Raw genomic sequence first — 21,981 nt, forward strand, 5'->3', positions numbered from 1 at the left:
TAGCACTTTACATTTGTCAATGTTAAACTTCATTTGCCACCTCTCAGCCGACCTGCTCAACCTTTCCAAATCCTGTTGCAGCAGAATAGCGTCAGTAGTGTCCTTAACAACCCTGCCAACCTTTGTATCGTCTGCAAACTTGGACATTAAGCTTGATATACCATCATCAGTATCATTTATAAATACAGAAAACAACAATGGACCCAACACTGAACCCTGAGGGACTCCACTAATAACATAAGTCCACGATGAGCAGTGTCCATTGATTACCACTCTACTATCTTCTCCCCCTCAAACACCCCTTTATCCATAGCAGCAATTTTCCTCCAATGCCACTCTGCTCCAAATTGTGCAGCAGTCTTCCATGTGCAACAGTATCAAAAGCTTTTCTAAGATCCAAATATATAATATCAAAGTTATTCTCTGCATCCAGTTCTTTTGTGACTGCATCATAGTATCCAATCAAATTGGTCAGGCAAGACTTTCCCTTAACAAAACCATGCTGTGTCCGAGCTATAACTGAAGTGTTGTTTAGATGATCCTGCAGTGCTTCTTTAATCAGTTCCTCCATTAATTTTCCTGGAACAGAAGTTAAACTCACAGGTCTATAATTACTTGTGTCAGTCTTTGATCCTCCTTTGTGAATTGGGGTCACATTTGCACATCTCCAGTCTATGGGCCCCCCCCTGAGCCCAAGGAAGCTCTCATAATTATGGCTAAGGGTTTGCTTACTTCCTTTGCTGCCTCCTTTAATATAACTGGATAGATCCCATCCACCCAGGTGCCTTTCTTGTGTTTATCTTCAACCATTTCTCTTCCACTTTACTCTCAGTTATTACAAGATTATCTAGCTTACTGCCAGAGTTGAATACACCTCTGGCATTCCCCTCCCTGAATAACTCCTCATGTGTGAATGTTGATGCAAAATATTCATTTAGTTTGTGAGCTACCTGAGCAAGATCGTCAACAATTGAACCATCGATATCAAGTGGACCAATCTGATTCATCCCCTTCCTTCTAGAGTTTACATAAGTAAAGGATTCTTTGCTGTTTTTCTTTGCATGCTTTGCCAAAGATTTCTCGTAATCTGCCTTCACCTGCCTAACCTCCTTTGTAACTTGGTTACAGATCAACTTATTTCTATCATAGGCTTCTGTGTCACATGTTAATTTATATGTACCCTATGCATTTTTCTTCTCTACCATATGTCTCATTAGTTCATCTGACATCAATTGCCTAAACGTTGAACAATATTTCTTAGTTGGTATGTAAAACCTAGTAGCTTCCAAGATAAGTTCTTTGAATGCTACCCATTTTGAAATTACTGTTGGTAACATCATCAGTAGGTCCCACTGTATAGAATTTAAATACTGTCTCAGATCATTGTAGTTGCCTTTACGAAAGCAAAAATCCTTCCCTTCATCCCTGATGGTAGTTACTTCTTTGAGTAAATCCCACTTCGGCACACTGTGATCACTGCCACCTAGTGGCTCCTTTATCTGCAGATTCTTAATGCATGAAGAATCACTACTGATAATCAAATCAAGAGTATTACTCCCTCTAGTTGCCTCCCGAACATGCTGATGTAGAAAACATCAGCATGTTCGGGAAATCACCCAATAAATCCACAAAAGCCTTGCTATTGTATGTGTGACCAACCCACAAATTCCAGTCAATATCTGGGAAATTAAATTCCCCCATTATAAGACTCTCTGATTTACTGGCCCACTCTATTTCCCTGTACAGTTTCTTATTATACTCATCAGATTCATTAGGCCTATAACACATTCCTGCTCTAAATTTTGATCTCCCAATGCTTATGTCACCCCAAACTGACTCGACACTGCACTGTCCAGCGATGTTGACTGGCTTCACTTCCTTGGATTTTATGTGTTTTTTAACTAATAGCGTAACCTCTCCTCCCTTGCTATCCTGTCTATCCTTTCTGTACACATTGTACTCCTCAAATTCCAGTTCTGCATTCCTTATATCTGTGTGACACCACGTCTCCGATATAACAACAATATCCTCCTTTGATGCTTTGAGCAATACCTCAAATTCATCAAATTTATTTACCAAACTCCTAGCATTGGTGTACACGCACGTATACATGCACCTGTTCCTATTCTTAGCTACCGTAACACAACCCATGTGTTTACTTGTACCCCAATGATTCCCTGCAGTCTCTGAAATATCCTGCATCTTATTTTCAAGGCTGCGGCTCATTCCAATAGAAGCAATGCAAGAATCACTTTCACCTCTGCCAGTGGCTACTGTTAATCTATTAGTCCTTGTATCCCTCCAATCTAGCAGTTTTCCGACCCACCTAACACTGCCTCGATAGCATCAGCAAACATTCTTGCACCCTTTATGTTTAAGTGTATCCCATCCCTGTAGAAGCAGTCTCTCCTGTTAAGAAGTAAAGACCAGGCTGAAAAAAATTTTACCCCTTGAGCCTTGCACAATCCTTCCAGGGCCGAATTGATCGACATGGCTCTCATCATATACTCCCTCCTATCGTGTCTGGGCAGAATTGCAGACCCTTTCAAATTCAACCCTAATTCACGTCTTTTTTTCAACAGTGACGTGTACTTGTTAAGTAATTCTGTCAGTCTCCTACTCTTAATATCATTAGTGCCAACATGTACAACTATATCACCTTTTGTGCCCTTAAAAGATGATATCCTTAAAAGAAGTATGGCGCTTTGTTTTTAATTGTCACATATGAGCCGTTCTCTTAATTTGGTAAATGTATAGTCTACATCTGCATTGGTGTATAGCGATACGTCAGATGATGCTAAGATACAAGAAGGAAAAATATAAGAAATCTAACCTTGTGAGAGGTGATATTGTCACCTCCAAAAGATTCACACAGTTGAAAGTGCAGAATACAGCCCATGTTTACTCCTTAATTAATATTAAAATATCGAACACAAGATATCTTAGCATCATTTAGAGTGACCACCTTTGAAACACTTGCATAGAATGGTTCCATATTGGCTTTTTTGCCAATGTTGAACCTGAAAAATGTAAAATTTCTACATGTAATTGAGTTGCATCATGGGAACTAGAAAAACATATATAGAAACTGCTTTCTCCATAATGAATCAACTGATGATAATAAAAAAGCGTTCCAGCTCTTGTTCACAGTGATTTTAGACATTGATTCATTATATGTCTATCATTGGGCAAAGTGCACTATCTCCATGCAATTTAATTTTTACCAGTTTAATATCCACATCTTTTAATTTTACTCATCAATTTATAAGCAGTTTTGGAAGTAAGTTCCAATAATTTAAGTTCCTGTTTTTTAATGTCGTTCAATCTTTCAACTAAAGGTCACCCTTAATATTAATATAGTAAAATCTGTTTTTCAGTAACCATTAAAAAACCAGAATATGTTAGGTTGACTGTTGATAACTTGGTAGACACGTATCATTTCATATGGAGGGCAGCTCCTCAATATCAATTCAACTCTGCCATAGTACACTGTGATATAGAACTCTGTAAAATAGCCAGCAGTATATCTGACTTATATTTGTATAGTGTATTTGTTGTTATTTAGTTGTTTCTAAACAACAACTAAACCAGAAACAACGGCTGTCTAGCACTCTTCTATGCCACGAGGAGGCAGGCATAACTAAGCACAAACTGATAGATCTTGACTATCAGACTGAATGTCCAAAGTGAGTTTGGAATTATTCAAGACAATTCTGTGCTGAGTATAAATCACATTAATAAAAATCTATTAATTCTTGTGTCCCAGACCCCATGTGCCAAGCGTTATAGTGAACAAGCAATTTCCGAGTGTTTACTCAAAGCCACAGTTCTTTTTCAGTTTTTTACATTTTTACATTCTTGTTAATCAATAACAAACTTAGTCTTACCAATTGTAAGCAAGTTTAAGAAAGGAAACCACCTTTCTTTCTTTTTCCTTAAGACTGACACTAATCTTTATTGTGCTTGGTCACTCTAGTGGCACTGCTCCTGCCTCCTGTGGCAGGGCCAGTAACCTGGGAGAAGAAATCCATTCTCCCAGGGCTGAAAGGAGCAAAAATGGATAACAAAATGCTTCCACCTTTAGAGCCATCAAGCTCATAACTAGCAACAAATAACACTGTAAACAATCCCTCAAGAGGAGATGCCAGCTTTCCTCATCTTACATTCACTATCAGATCAGCCTCCAAGCAAATTATCACCCTTCCTAGTGCAAAAATGCGTCTGCTGCTGGTTCACCTAAATCAGTAAGGTGACTCCAGTCAGGTGATGTGATAGATACTACTCACCTCAACATCCTGTGAAGCTATTAAAGCTTACATCCTTTGGAGGACACCCAATAAAAGTTACTTCCCATGCCACCTTAAACTCCTCTAAGGGAGTAATAACAGAATGGGACATTACTTGTATCAGAGAAGGAAATTGCCCAAGAATTACATGATCAAAAAGTCATCCAAGCAAGGAGAATCAAGATGCAAAAAGATGGTTCCAACAAGGAGTATAATTTTTACTTTTAGCACTCCTAACTTACTAACATCTGTGAAAGCAGGGTACCTACATTGCCATGTCAGACCATACATTCCAAATCCCATCAGGTGCTACAAATGCCAAAAAATACGGACACCCACAAACTACATGTCGAGCTGAGTCAGTATGTCCCAACTGTGGTTCAAAGGATCATAACTGATCTGACTGCACCATTACCACTCCGCATTGCCCAAACTGTAAGAGTAACCACCTGCCTTTCTCAAAAATATGTGAACTATGGAAGCAAGGGAAAAAAATTCAAAAATGTAAGGTAGAAAACAAAGTGACATACTCAGAAGTGAGAAGACAGATAATCAAAACTTAGACAAAGCTCACATATTCCACAGCAGCTCAACATTTCCAGTCGGTAGGGATCTAGACTGAAGTATCAGTTCCTCCAAATATATCTATTGCAAATTGGGCATGCTTGTTGCTCTCTATTTCAAAACAGTGTCCTATACAACAAACAAGTGAACAGGCCAGTATTACCCCAATTACCATACCAACCAATGTTTCGTCAACAGTACAACCAAAAGTGACAGAAACCATGCAATTGTAGTCATCACTCTCCACTGGAATGGACATCATGATTCTGATGATATCACTCTCACATTAGCTTCTATACATCTTCCTCCTAATTTCTCATTCTCCTTGGATGACTTAGAAAACCTGAAACCTAAAAAGATGGACGTGACCTGTCCCATCTTTCCTAAGAAAGACAAAACAAAAATAGATCGATACGAGCAAACTGCAACTAAAAAACTGTCAGAATTGAAAACAACCCATAAAACCACTTAATGGAAACTTTCCTTCAGTGAAATTGTAGAGGCTTTTGTAATGCAAAAGATGATTTACAGGATCTTATCAATTGGTATGAACCAGCTGGTATAGGCTTGCTCTTTTAAATTCATGACTGTTTCCTACTCTGAAAAATTATACTATCTTCAGATGCGATAGGAGTATTGACACACCAGCTCATGGAGGGGTAGCTATTATTGTCAGAAACACATTCCATCCAAACATGTTTTGCTTCAGACTCCTTTTGAAGTAGTGGAAGTGTGCATTGTAATTGGTATCACTCTCACAATAGCTTCTATGTATCTCCCTCCTAATAGATCAGCTGTTATCACCCTTCTGCTTATTCAGTGACTTCAATGCTCATCATCCGCTATGGGGATCTCCAACAATAGACGAAAGGGGCAAGCTAATAGAATCCCTGCTGGATGCTCATCTTATCCTGTTAAACACTGGTGAACCCACCTATATCCATTTTTCTACAGGAACCATTACTGCAACAGACCTTTCTGTTTTCCATTTGTATATACCAATAAGGAGTGGTCAGTTCTTAGTAACTCACTAAACAGTGATCATTTACTAATCCTTTGCAAGGTTCAAACAAGAGTAAACTTTTCCCCATCTTGATGCTCCAACTGGAAATCCAGTAGAGCACACTGGCATGAATACACCTCTCTAATTCAGTTTGATGATGATATGACCCAGACCCAGCCCATTGATATAAGGTATGTTCGTGTCAGACGGCGCCTGGGATTTCTCCCATCTCCGCATATGTTCGCTGTATCGAGGACAGTACACTGTCAAGCCAAAGACTTGAAAGTTTGTGGGCCATGTCTGTGCAGTGTGATCTGTTGTGCCCATTGTTTGTCTGGCTTATTGGCCGCCAGTCCCCTGGTGGGGCCCGACGTTGCCCATACCTTGCCACATGGAGGCTAACCGGGTGTCCAGAATCATGACGAGTTGCTCCGGCTATATGTCACTGATCATGTTTTACTCTTTTTTTTTTTTTTTTTTAATGACCAGGTTTTGGTGCATTATAGCCTTAGTTGCTAATGTGCCAATAAAACCCAACCAACCAACTGATCATATAACCCACTAGATATTACAAGCTGCTGCTTCTGCAATACCTAAATCTCTTCCTGGGAAATGCAAGCATAGCAGTTACTGGTGGAATCAGGAATACACACATGCTAAACAAGAAAAAAATCAAGCTTGGAATTTGTTTTGAAAATTCTCTGCAACTGGTAATCTTATTAACTTTAAAAGGCTGAATGCCAAGTTCCAGAAAATAAAAAGAAAAGTAAAGAAAGATGCCTGGATAATTTTACTTCCACCATTAAAAAGGACACGGACAATAGACTCATCCGGAAGAAAATCCAAGCACTTATTGGAAAATACGTGCAGTCCCCAGCCTCAATCCTAAACTGGAAAGGACAGGAACTGTTCGCACCAAAAGAAATAGCAAGTGCATTAGGCAAATCATTTGCCAGTATATAAGCATCCACACCTTTCAAAATGTTAAGGCATCTGCAGAACAACAAAAATTAACTTTTCTACTAAGGTATCACATCTGTACAACCTTAGCCTTTCACTTTAATTGAATTTAGAATCTCTCAACAAAACATTCACTACTGCTGCTGGGCCAGATGGAGTCTGCTATATAATGTTAAAAAAACTAAATAACAAAGCAATAAGATCCCTTTTGAAATTCTACGAGAGAATACTTTTAGAAAATAGTTAACTGCACTCCTGGTGTCACTCAATTGTCCTAGCTTTTCCAAAACCAGGGAAGGATCATACCATCCTGCATAATTGCAGGCTATTTTCACTGACTAGCTGTTTAGGCAAAGTCTTAGAAAAAATGGTATGGAGGTGTCTAATGTGGTTTCTGGAAAGCAACACTCTGCTGAACAGAAATCAGTATGGGTTTCGGAAGAATCACAACCTTATATGTGATAATCAAAGCAGAAGCAAACATCCGCAATGCTTTCGTAAGGAGACAACTCCTGGTCGTGGTTAATCTTGATATCGAGAAAGCCTTCGACACCTCATGGCAATATGGTGTCCTTCAGGACTTCCATTATTTTGGATTGAGGGGGTAGTTACCCCAATTTATACAAAACTTTCTACACTGCAGAACGTTTCAAGTCAGATATATGAATAGTTCATCCAAATCATTTGAACAAGAAGAGCGTGTATTACAGGGTTCCATTCTAAGTGCAACATTATTCACAATAAGAATTACTAATATGACACAACACATACCAAAAACAGTTGAATAATACATATTTGCTGATGACCTCATTATCTCTTGTCAGTCGCAAACTGAATGCCATTGAAAGGCAACTTCAACTATCCCTAGCCAGAATGGAATCATGGGCACAACGGAATGGATATTCCTTAGCAGAAAATAGACTGCAATTCATTTCTGAAAAATACATAAACTACATCCGGATCCTGAAATATATTTAAAAAATAACCTGATTCCTCTTAACAACAATTTTTGTTTGATGGGTTTCCAGACAATAAACTGAATTTTTCGAATCATATAGCCTACCTTAGAACAGCCTGTCTAAAGAAATTGAGAACATCTTAAGAGCTGTCTCCGCTAATTCTTGGGGTGCTGATAGACACTCCCCATCACATCTCTATAGAATTTTAATTCGGTCACACTTAGATTATGGATCACCTGTGTATGACTCCACAAAGAACAGTTCCCTGTTGCATCTAAATACAATTCAACATAGTGCTCTAAGGATAGCCGTAGGAGCCTTCAGAATGTCTCCGGTCCACAGCCTGTATATTAAGGCAAATGAATCCCCATTGCACCTCAGGCAAAAAACCTTACTTTGTAATTATGCTGCAAAAATTAAAAGTATTCCATCTCATCCCAGCTGGGATGAGAATTAAAAGTATTCCATCTCATCCCAGCTGGGATGAGATGGAATACTTTTAATTTTTGCAGCATAATTACAAAGTAAGGTTTTTTGCCTGACCCATACTGTTTGATCCCCAATATGTAACGTTATGCCGTAATAAACCTAATGAAAACCGTCTTGCAGGTCTTCAATTGCAAGAGATCATGAGCAGTTGGAATATTAACTTTCAGCATATCCTTGATGACTATGCTTCTCTTGAACCTCCCTGGATTCAATTCTCACCTCGTGATACTTTCTGAGATGGGGAAAAGACTCCCTGTCAAACAACTACTTTCAGCAGCTACATGAAGCCCACATCTTAGAAAACTTAGAGAAACTATTTATTTTCATTGATAGTTCCAAAACAGATGAAGCCATAGATGCCGCAGCAATTTCTTCTACCTTTTCAATATCTGTATCTCTTCCTACCGAAGGCAGTATCTATACCACAGAATTATATGCAATAAAACTGGTCCTAGATAATATAACCAGCGGCATTTCAAGCAATCTCTGATATACACTGACTCTTTGAGTGCAGTCACCGCCATTCAGTCTGTTACTTCTCCCCACCATCCCATTCTAAAACACATCCGATACAGACTATATCAATGTCAAACCAGATAGTCACCTTCTGCTGGATCCCTAGTCATGTCGTCATCCCAAGAAATGAAAGTGTGGATCCTGCTGCTAATCATCCTGACAGTGGATCATTCTGCCATCTAAAAGTTCCATACACATTATAAATCCACTGTTAAAACAGCATATAGGACTCAGTGGTCAGAACTGTGACAAACTCAAGTCAATAATAAACTATTCTATATTAAAAAAGAACAACTATGGACTTCTAGTTTCAGCAGAAGCAGTCAAGAAGTCATTTTAGCAAGGCTCGAGTTGGTCATTCTTATACAACTCATCTGTTCTTGCTTATGGGAGAGAATCCTCCTCAATGTCCCATCTGTCAGACCCAACTAACAATTAAACATTCTAATAGGATGCCCTCAGTACTCAAATATCCGAAAATCCAGTTTTTATTCTCTATCCAGTTTGCAAGACCCTTTAACTCTGTTACACATACTTGGCAAAAATGCAAATTTTGAATAACTGTTTCAATATTTGAAATGCATAAATTTATATAACCATCTCTGAAAGCCATAATATAAAAGTTTCAGTCACAAGAAAATCATGAACAGGCACAATATGACCTAGGATACCCTTACAACAACATGTCCCCAGATCCAAGGCCAATTTCCAGATCCATTGAAGGTGGTGCTATTCCAGTGGGTGGTAACATCCCATAATCCATAGCGACTCAAACCAAGGATGCCAGCGAGATAAAAAAAAAATTAAAGTGTTCGTTATAGTAATTTTCAATAATAATACCATGATAAGTTACCAGTTAATAACAAGATTAATGATTAATCCTGCCATCTAGCTAGAATAATTTGAGAGCATCTATATTTTCAGCCTTGAGATCATAATTTTTTGCAGATAAAATAGTAAAAACTAGTGTAAATTAAAACTCATCCAGTGTGATAGTGCTGGAAATGACCTACAGGCATGTATCATGCAAGCAAAAAAAAAAAAAAAGACCCGAAGTATAGCCGGTTTGTTTGTGAAGGTAACTAATTTTGAATAACTGTGAATCCAAGCAAGAGCAGCATAAGAATAGATGGGTAAAATGGCATATTTGAAATTCAATTTTCATTGTTTACAAATTTAAACACCAGTCTTGGTTAACCTGCATTAGATTATGGATCAAAAAGTTCCAATCTTTTGTAAGATATGAGATATGTGGCCAAAAAGTTAAGCTATTATTAGTGGTGAAGAAATTTAGTTGTACCAGCATACAAACTAGTTTTACTGTCCATTTTAATGTGGAGGTATTGTAGGCAATAATGATGACCATATGCCAGATAATAGTAATAGAAATCTTAAGGTTACTGGAATTTTCCAGAAAACACCATCACAAATGAATTCATTGGCATTATATTCCAGTTGTAGTTTTGAATTGCAGTAATGGCCAAAAGTCTCTGAAAGTTTCCATGTCAAACAGAACATGCACAACAGGAGGAAAAACACTGGCTCACCTTCTGACAGAACTGCCTTCTGCCGATCTGGGGCGCATTTTATTAGGAACAAGAAAGGGCATGTTAAAACTTCACCTAGAGGCTACTGTAAATAAGGGTAAGCCTTTCTATAGCAAAAAATCAGAGGACGTCATCAACTCACTCAATCTGAGCAGTTGGCTCGACCATATAACTAGGTTCGTGGCTCAGCCAGAATCCACTGGACCAATGGAATTCCCAATCAATCCAATTTCAACAGACCCCTTAAATTCAGTTCAGCTCACCAAATATCAGCTGAATGATGCAATAAATATTTTAGCACCTACAGCTGCATTCGGCATCGATCGACGAGATTCCTCAGTTTATACTGAAATGCCTGAGTACATTTATTGTTGATCCCATTCTGTTATTTAACAAAGTCTATCAAAAATTCTTCCCTACTATATGGCATGTCTGTCTAGCTGACTACACAAATGCCATAATCCTACAGAAAATCCAGAACCGCAAGCTCTTCTTTTCCAGTTTCGGCCTTCACATCAATCTTGAGAAGTCGAAACCACTTTCTCACTCAAACGGAACCCATCAATGGTGCAACCCAATCTAAGAGGATCCACAATTTCTGCTGTTCAGCAACACACCGATCTGAGCGTTATTTTTGACGAGAAGCTCTCCTTTCTACCACACATAGATCACCTGCAAATAAAATTCTGTCGACTTCGGTGGATGCTTAAGCAACAACTTATGCATGTCCATGACCAGACTGTTGGGTGCAGATATATTAAGACGTGTCTCTCCGTTCATACTTTATGGCCCAGAAGTCTGGACCTCAACTGCTAAAATGCATCTGAGACGGTTTGTGGACAAATTTTGGCTACTGAAGTGGGCCCATGGAAATTTCGGCTTCCCCCTGCCAAGGACCACTCAGGTGGCATCAGCTTTAAACATCGGTCTTCCTACCATGAGAGAAGACTCATCTTTGCTGTAAAAATGATTGTTGGCATTATTTTGGAACCAGACCTCTGGGCTAACTGCGGATGGAGAATCCCAGTACCAGTCCTTCGGGCCACCCCAAACCGGTTAAAGTTATCTGATCAGTTCTTACCCGTGTAAATGCTGCAGTTCATACACTCCTTGGATGCCAACCTCTACAAGTTTGCAGTCAATAAAAAATATAGTCAGAACTTACTTCATCGATTTCCTTCACAGGACCGAAGTTAACTGCTCCCGAAGATCTGTCCATCACTACATTGTTCCAACTTTCTGCACTTGCTCAGATGACTCCAGCACTGTAAAAGGACTACTCCCTGGAGAATAATTTAACTTGATAACATGCTGTTGCGTATATATTTTCATATGTAAATTTGTCATTTTTTTCTTTATTGTTTAATCCTACACTTGTATAATTAGTAATAATATTGTTTTTTTCTCCTATCTCATCATCCTTGTTTATTACATTGTATTAGCCTTTACTATAAATCCCTAGCTTGTAGCCATGAAGGGTACTGTGTACGGCATGTGCCTTTTGTATGCAATAAAGAGTTCTTCATAAAAGATAAGGGCATGATCATCAGTAAATACAAAAAATGTAATTCTAGTACTACTTAGACAACTACTGGTTAAAAACCACATTAACATTAATAATAGCATATGATGCAAGAAAGCAAGCTTATACAGCATTGGCAAAAAAAAAAATAAATAATTTCTTTTCACCTATCCATTCCCTCCAGTAGTTTTTCTAGTTTTTCGTTGAACTTATTTAAGCTATCAAATTCCAGAACAACAGAGGAAGTTTATTCCATCAATCAACAATTTGCTGGCTAAATGCAAACTTTCTCATATATATTCTGAAACTGCCCTTCCTCAACTTGAATTTATGCCCCCTCATTGTGCATACTCTGGGCAAGAGGAAGAATCCCATCAGAATAGAACTTGCTGATTTCATTCAAAGCCTTAAATACCTCAATCATAACTACTGGCAGGTGGCTAGTCTCCAGATGCTGCAATTTGCAGGAAACCTTTCTTGGTAAGAGCACCCCTCCTTTTCCCTTGCCAATCTCATTGCCCTTTGTATTTGTTAGAGGTTCTAAATCCTTCCTGAAATGAGGCCTTCAGACCTATATGCAGTACTCACAATGTAGCCTGACCATTACCTTATACAATGGGATAATCACGTCCTTGTACCTGCTATCATAATTCCTGTACATCATTGACAAAACCCCATGAGATATCCTGGCAGCCTATATGCACTATTCAGAGGACATCGCATCTGACTGCACAATTACTCCCAGGTATTTTTCATTTTCCACTATTCTGAGCATAGTACCACACAGTTAGTACATTGCTCTGAGACTATGGCTACCAATATACAGTAATTTGCATTTGTCAATATTAAACTTCAGTTGCCATTTCTCAGCCCATCTGCCTAACTTTTCTAGACTCTGTGGCAATAGCATATTGTCATTAACCACCCTGCCAATCTTTGTATCATCTGCAAACTTGGACACTAAACCTGATAAACCTTCATCAATATCACTGATGGTAAAAATATGATTATCTTTATAGGTGAAAAATGGCATTAAGACCCCTCATGACCACATGGATGGAAATTGTAAAATAGTAAGCATGTGTAGTGGTTCCAGACTTTTTTCGGACACCCTGTAGAAAACAATGGGCCCAACACTGAACCCTGGGGAATTCCACTAATAACATTAGTCCACAACGAGCAGTGTCCATTGATTACTACTCTATAGACTGCTGCACAAATTAGAGCAGTATGGCATGAAGGGCTGTTAACTTGCCTTTCATGCCATACTGCTCTAATTTATACAGCAGTCTATTATGTACAAAAGTACAGTATCAAAAGCTTTCCTCAAATCCAAGTATACGATATCAAAATTATTTTTAGCATCCATTTCCTTTGTGACATTATAGTATCGAGTCAATTGGTTAGAAAGATTTCCTCTTAACAAACCCATGCAGTCTTGTCTAGATGATCCTGCTTACTTCTTTAACCAGTGACTCCATTATTTTAATTGGAATATAAGTTAAACTAACAGGTTTCTATTTACTTGTGTCAACCTTGATCCCCCCTTTGTGAATTGGGGATTGCTTTTTACATCTCCAGTTGCATGGAAGAAAATATGCCCATGGCATGTGAAATGCTTTGATGGATTTGAAAAAGACAAATCATACGAAGAGGTTACAGATAAGATTGTAAAGGTTGCAGAGCTACTTCAGTTTTAGGTTGATGCCAAAGACGAGGAGTTAACAGAGGAAGAAGAGAAGGAATTATCTAACGAAAAACTTATTGACTTGCAGGCAGCAATAGTCAAAGAAGAAAATGCTAACAAAGCTCAAGGTGAACCAAATGAGCCAAGACACTTCATCACCAGAGAGAGATGACAGGGCATTTCGTGAAATTGCACAAAAGCAATTTCTTGACAGCGAGCGGTTCTTAAAAGGTAACAGAGGGGTGAATGATATGCTTGCTTGCTTCAAAGAAATCTACAATGAAAAACAAAAAAGCCACCGTCCAGTCATCCATTAATATGTTCTTTAAGGTTGCAGCGCACCTTTTAATCTCCACAGTCCTCAACCTACCTGGTGTACTTCTCAGCTGAAGACGTTGATTCGGGAAATAATGCTTGAGAGGCAAAAATTACTGACATAATGCCTGTCTCCTCTCTTTTTTTGTAATTTTATAATTTTTAAATTGCATGCTTTTGTAATTTTTCCTGCACGTGAGATAAATAATTGAATAAATACAATAAATCGTTCTATTTACATGTTCATCGAACATTTCTTTTTTGATTCAATCAATTCAGTGAGCACAGTTGTGAGTGCTGCACAAGCATGGGGGAAATTCCAAATTAAGTAAAATCCAACATATGCAGCATTTCACAAAACCCAACCCTTACCTAAGTCAGGGAGTTCCTGTATATATATATATATATATACACACAGGGTGTCTCAAAAATACATGGCATAACTTCAGGAATGAGTTCCATATGTAAACAATAAAAATATTGTATATCAACATAGTTCCGGAAATGCTTAGTTCCCGAGTTATTAACCAGAATGTCTTATCTTCCGCGGGTGATTTCCTTCATCACAAGATACTGACAGAATCTGGTGGTTCTCCATTCTGACCATGTACTCAAATCAGGAGCAAGCAGATATGCACTTTATTTACAGTTTGTCGGACGGCAATGCTCTGGAGGCTCATCGTTTGTACCATGAACGGTTCCCAGAATGAAGATGTCCAGACAGGAAACCGTTTGAAGGTATCCATCGACGCCTTTATGAACATGGGACCTTTACACCTCGTGCTGCCGACAGAGGATGATTAAGATCTACGACTCCTAAAGTAGAGGGGTGGACCAACTGCCTGATCTCCATGCTCACTGATTTAAACCCACCAGATTTCTTATGTGCTTACTTCCTTGGCCGTCTCCTTTAATATAACTGGATAGATGCAAAATCATTAAGGACATGACTAGATGCAAAATCATTTTACAATTATTGCAAAATCAGTAAGCTGCGTGCTAGAGTTTAATAAACTTCTGTCCTTCACTTCCCTAAAGAATTCTTGGGGGGGTTACAAAGACTAATAGATTAACAGTAGCCACTGGCAGAGGTGAAGTGATTCTTGCACTGCTTCTATTGGAATGAGCAACAGCCTGGAAAATAGGCAGGATATTTCAGAGACTGTTGGGAGTCATTGCGGTACGAGTAAACACATGGGTTGTGTTAGTGTAGCTAAGATTACAACCAGGTGCATGTATACTTGCGTGTACACCAAGGCTGGGAGTTCAGTAAATAAATTTTATTAATTTGAGGTATTGCTCAAAACAACAAAGGCAGATATTGATAAGACATCAGAGACATGGTCACACAGATATAAGGAATGCAGAACTGGAATTTGGGGAGTACATTGTGTACAGAAAGGATAGGAAGGGAGGAGGGGTTATGCTATTAGTTAAGGAACACATAAAATCCAAGGAGGTGAAGCCAGTTGATATCGCTGGACAGTGCAGTGTCGAGTCAGCTTGGCGTGACATAAGCATTGAGAGATCAAAATTTAGAGTAGGAGTGTGTTATAGGCCTAATGACTCTGATGAGTATAATAAGAAACTGTACAGGGAAATAGAGTGGGCCAGTAAATCAGAGAGTCTTATAATGGGGGTATTTAATTTCCCAGATATTGACTGGAATTTGTGGGTTGTCACTCACACAATAGCAAGGCTTTTGTGGATAATTGTTTTCTACATCAGCATGTTAGGGAGGCAACTAGAGGGAGTAATACAAAGGGTTGCTCTTACGAAGAAACGCTTAAGTTTTACAAATTACAGTATCTGGAAATTGCATTAAGAATCTGCAGATAAAGGAACCACTAGGTGACAGTGATCACAGTGTTCTGAAGTGGGATTTACTCAAAGAGATAACTACCATCAGGGGTAAAGGGAAGGGTTTTTGCTTTCGTAAAGGAGACTACGATGGTCTGAGACAGTATTTAAATTCTATACGGTGGAACCAACAGCAAATTCAAAATGGGAAGCATTCAAAAATTTAATCTTGGAAGCTACTAGGCTTTACATGCCAACTAAGAAATATTGTTCAAGGTTTACGCCTAAATGGATGTCAGATGAACTAATGAGACATATGGCAGAGAAGAAAAATGCATGGGATACATATAAATTAATGGGTAACATGGAAGCTTATGATAGATATAAGCTGGTCTGTAACCAAGTCACAAAGGAGATTAGGCAGATTATGAGAAATCTTTGGCAAAGGATACAAAGAAAAATAGCAAAGAGTTCTTTACCTATGTAAACTCTAGAAGGAAAGGGATGAATCAGATTGGTCCACTGGATATTGATGGTTCAACTGTTGATCCTGCTCAGATGGCTAACAAACTAAATGAGTATTTTGCATCTACATTCACACGAGGAGTTCTTCAGGGAGGGGAATACCAGAGGTGAATTAAACTCTTTAAGTGAGCTAGATGATTTTGTAATAACTGAGGAAAGTGGAAGAGAAATTGTTGAACATAAACATAAAAAAGGCACCAGGGGAGGATAGGATCTATCCAGTTATATTAAAGGAGGCAGCAAAGTAAATTATGAGAGCTTCTTTGAAATCAGGTGAGGTACCCAATGGAGATGTGCAAATGTGACCCCAATTCACAAAGGAGGATCAAAGGGCGACAAGTAATTATAGACCTGTTAGTTTAACTTCTATTCCAGGGAAATTAATGGAGACACTGGTTAAAGAAGCACTGCAGGATCATCTAGATAAGACTTCAGTTAATAGCTGAGACACAGCATGGTTTTGTTACGGGAAAGTCTTCCTGACACCAATTTGATTGGATACTATGATGTGGTCACAGAGGAACTGGATGCAGGGAATAACTTTGATGTCGTATATTTGGATCTTAGAAAGGCTTTTAATACTGTTGAACCTGGAAGACTGCTGAACAAATTGGAACAGTGTGGCATTGAAGGTAAATTGCTGCTATGGATAAAGGATGGTTGAGTGGGAGAAGACAGAGAGTTGTAATCAATGGACACTGCTCATCATGGACTAATGTTATTAGGTGGAGTCCCTCAGAGTTCAGTGTTGGGTCCATTGTTGTTTTCTGTATTTATAAATGATATTGATATCAAGCTTAATGTCCATGTTTGCAGATGATACGAAGGTTGTTGTTAAGGACACTATTGACGCTATTCTGCTGCAACAGGATTTGGAAAGGTTGAGCAGATGGGCTGAGAGGTGGCAAATAAAGTTTAACATTGACATGTAAAGTACTACATATGGGAAGCTGTAACTCCAGATTAACGTACCAACTCTGTGGTACTACAATTACAGTGGTACAGAACCAAAAGGACCTGGGGAGGAATTGTGCAGGCAGATATGAAGTTTTCTGAGCAGTGCAGACGGTCTGCAAGAGTATCTCATGGTGTCTTGTCAATGATATACAGGAATTTTTCTAGCAGGGATAAGAAGGTGATTATCCCCTTTTAGAAGACAATGGTCAGGCCACACCTTGAGTACTGTATACAGGTCTGGAGGCTTCATTTTAAGAAGGATGTAGAGCTGTTCGAACGAGTACAGAGATGGGAAACAAGATTAGAGAATGGAACAAAGGGTTGCTCTTACGAAGAAACGCTTAAGTTTTACAAATTACAGTATCTGGAAACTAGGCACCTGCGAGATGATCTGATTGAGGTGTATAAAGCCTTGAATGGTTTGAGCATGCTCTGCTGATGGGATTCCTCCTCTTTCTCAGAATAATAACCTGAAAGGGTATAAATTGAAATTGAGGAAAGACGGTTGTAGGGTAGATGTGCGGAAGTTTGCCTTTGGCCAGCGGGTAGTTGGCTGGTTGGTGGAACAGACTTCCATCCTTTGTTGTGGAAGTTGATAGCCTAAATAAATTTAAAGCTGAGCTGAACAGGTACTTGGATTGAACGGAGGGGTGAAATGGGAGGGTTTGTTTTTTTTTTTTTTTTGGCTGATGCTGCATGTGCTTGCTTTCTTGCATCATATGCCTCTACTAATACAAATGCTAATGGTAATTCCTGATTTATGAATGTAGATTCAAAATACTCATTCAGTTTGTCAGCTATCTGAACAGGATCATCAACAATTGAACCATCGATAAAATGAGGACCAATCTGATTCACCCCTTTCTTCTAGAGTTTATATAAATTAAGAAGTGCTTGCTGTTTTTCTTAGCATCATTTGCCAAAGATGTCTCGTAATCTGCTTTCACTTGCCTAACCTTTATGACTTCATTACAGATTAGCTTGTTTCTACTATAGGCTTCTGGTGGCCTGACAATTTATTTTCATCCTAAGCATTTTTCTTCTCTGCCATGAGTCTCATTAGTTCATCTGACTTCCATCTGGGACTAAACCTAGAGCAGTATTTCTTAGATTGAACAAAACGCCTAATAGATTCTAAAATTACTTACCTGAATGCTTCTCATTTAGAATTTGCTGTTGGTAACATCATCAGTTGGTTCCATTGACCCACTGCATAGAACCTAAAAAAATCTCTGAGACCAATGTAGTCACCTTTACGAAGCCAATAACCCTTCCCTTTAACCCTGATGGTAGTTACATCTTTAAGTAAATACCACATCAGTACACTGTGATCACTGCCACCTAGTGTTTCGTTTATCTGTAAATTTTTAATGCATGGATAATCACTGCTGATAATCAGATCAATAGTGTTACTTCTTCTTGTTGCCTCTCTAACATGCTGCTGTAGAAAACAATCATCCAATAAATCCATAAAAGCCTTGCTAGTGTGTGAGAGTCACCAAACTACAAGTTCCAAACAATGTCTAGGAAGTTAAAATCGCCTCTTATCATGCAATCTGATTTACTGGCATTTTCTATTTCCCTGTACAATTTTTCGTCGTACTCATTAGAATCATTAGGCCCATAATATACTCCTACTGTCATATTTGCTATAAAGGTAAAGTGCAGCCATTATCAACCCACTGCAGGATGGAAGCCTCCTCAACAATTCATGCTGAGGGAAATGGACCATAATTTGCCATGCTGGTCTGTTGTGGGTCAGCAGATTGACCGTATTCAGCAGTCAGGGGCTTGAACCCCCGGTCTACTCAAAGAGCATGTGCTACTGCACTCCCACTCCAGACCACTCGGCTACGGAGGCTATAATACGCTCCTACTGTCATATTTGCTCTAATACGCTCCTGCTGTCATATTTGCTATAATATGTTCGTACTGTCATTTGCTTATCTCATACTAAACTGACTGAAGGTACCACTTCCATCTGTGTTAACTGGATGCATTTCATTAGATTTTGTGTTTCCTAATTAACAACATAACCCCTTTTCCCTTCCAATCCTTTTTGTACACTTTGTACTACCTAAATTCCAAGACTGCTTTCTTTATATCTGTGTGATACCACGTCTCTGATTGACCAACAGTATTTGCCTTTGATTAGTTCAAATTCATCAAATTTATTTACTGTACTCTGAGAGTTGGTGTACATGCTAGTACCGGGTGATTATAAAATAAGTTTCTCTATTCTGGATACCCTTGTGTCAAAATGGTTAGAGGTAGCGCAGTGAAATCGGTGGGTATGTCATTTAGGGCATGAGAAAGCGATTTGTAGAAGGAAAAAAATTAGTTCAAATTCGGCCATCAGGATAAAATCAGCGCTGCTCATGTAAAAGTTGTCATTTACTTCAAGACACACTGCTTAAGAAAATGATATCCTGTTAGATAAAAGCAGAATTCCAATCCCACCGTCAATAACCATTATGGCTCTTACAAAAAAGCTAACGTGCTCTTTTAGTAGAACTGTTCTACCAGAATATTAGTAATGCTAATGCAGCACTATGTAAATTTTGGAAACTTAAAAGTTTGTCTAAAGGACCTTTGACATCAGTACAGCTTCAAAAACCAATAAAGAACTTTGAGCGACCGGTGAGTTAGGTATAATTCCAGGCCTGGGACAACCATATATCGGAAATAGCGGTTGCAATGGTCACAATGCGAAACAGAGGTGTGTCAAGAGACTTACACCTTCCTTGGTCTACTTTACGTAAAATGCTTAGAATAATTTTACGCTGGTTCCGTACAAGATTCACATAATATAAGTACTAAAGTCTTGTGATCAGCAACAACGAATAGACTTCGCTTTACGATTTCTGGCTCGTATGGAACTTGATGATACATGGGCTCGAATTATCTTGTTATCTGATGAGGCACAGTCGTTCTTCATGGAGCTATAAATGCACAAAATTGCCGAATATGGGGAACTCTTCTATCTGCTGTGCATGAAAGATCACTACAAAATTCATATGTTACAGTATGGTGTGGATTCACAGCAGGGTTTATAATAGGATCAGTTTTCTTTGAAGAGTACACCTCATGGTGTCGTTCATCATCATCATCAGCCATTTTCAATCCACTGCAGGATGAAGGCCTCTCCAGCAACTTTCCAGTTCCTTCTGTTTTGAGCACTGGCCATCCATTTACTACTCAAAAACTCATGAATTTCATCTATCCATCACCGCCTTTGTCTTCCAGGTTTTCTTCTAGCTCCTCTTGGGTACCATTCTGTTATTTTCTTAGTCCATCTGTCATCATGTCTTCGAGCTATGTGTCCTGCCCAAGACCATTTAATTCTTTAGTTTTGATAAGAATGTCCTTTACTTGAGTTTGCTGCCTAATCCATGTGATTCTCTTCTTATCTAACAGTCTGATTCCCAATATAATTCGTTCCATTCTTCGCTGTGTAGTTCTTAGCTTCTCTTCCATTCTTTTGGTGAGTGCCCAAGTTTCACTTCCATAAGTCATGGTGGGGAGTATACATTGATTCATTATTTTACGTTTCAGACAAACTGGATGTGACTATATTTCCTGAATGCTATCCATCCAAAATTTATTCTTCTCTTGACTTCCAGCCATTTATCATTATTACAGCTAATAACTTGTCCCAGATAAGTATATGACTCCACCTTTTCAATTACTGCTCCATCAATCATTATTTCCCTTTCCGTGGCATACTTGTTCATCATTACTTTTGTTTTAGCCATGTTCATCTTTAGTCCAAAATCCTTACTAACTGTGCATAACTGATTAAGATTTTCCTCTAATTCTTTGGGATCGTGGCTTATGACCACAATGTCATCTGCAAATCGTAAATGGTTTAGGTACTCTCCGTTCACATTGACTCCTTTCTGCGACCAGTCTAATCTTCTGAAAGCTTCCTCAAGGGCAGCAGTAAACAGCTTCGGAGATATTGTGTCTCCTTGTCGAACTCCTTTCTCGATTTTAAATTTGCTACTGTCTTTGTCTAGTCTAATAATGGATGTAGCACTCTCATATATTTTCTTCAAAATCATAATATATGGAGTATCTATACCCTGTCTTTCCAGTGCCCGAAACATTGCCTTATGCTGTATGGAGTCAAATGCCTTTTCATAATCCACAAATGCCAGGCATAATGGTGTTTTATATTCATTTGCTTTCTCCATTAGCTGTGATATTACGTGAAGGTGATCCATAGTTGAGAATCCCGTCCTAAAGCCAGCTTGCTCTTTCGGTTGATTCTCATCAAGTATTCTTTCTAATCTGTTAGTAATGACCCTTGTGAACAACTTGTAGATATGGGATAACAAGCTAATTGGTCTATAATTTCCAATTTCTGATTTATCTCCTTTCTTATGCAGCAAAACTATGATTGCATTATTCCACTGCTTAGGCATCACACCTTTTCTAATGCACTTTGTGAAGAGCCTTGCCAGTTTTTGTGTTATGTCTGTTATGTTTTTGTGTTATGTCTTTTTGTGTTATGTTTTTGTGTTATGTCTTAGCACTTTGTGAAGAGCCTTGCCAGTTTTTGTGTTATGGTGTCGTTAGGAGTGCTGTAACTAGTGCACGGTACTGCGCTCTTCTAAGAGTTCACATCATTTCCCCCTTTGCAAGAAATACAATGTTTGGAGATAGTAGTGTTCATGCAAGAGGGTGCCCCTTCCCACAGTCAACAAACGAAGCAACTGCTCTGTTCAACAAAATAGCCTCGATTTATATTGTTGAACCCCTTTTACATATTTCCCAACGCATAGTGGAAACTGGGACCGTCCCATCTCTTTGGAGGACTTACTATGTCAAATCGGTTCCAACAAACAA

This window comes from Mastigoproctus giganteus, chromosome 3, assembly GCF_048544385.1.
Source record: "Mastigoproctus giganteus isolate SK-2022 chromosome 3, ASM4854438v1, whole genome shotgun sequence".
In the NCBI taxonomy this organism is placed as follows: Eukaryota; Metazoa; Arthropoda; class Arachnida; order Uropygi; family Thelyphonidae; genus Mastigoproctus; species Mastigoproctus giganteus.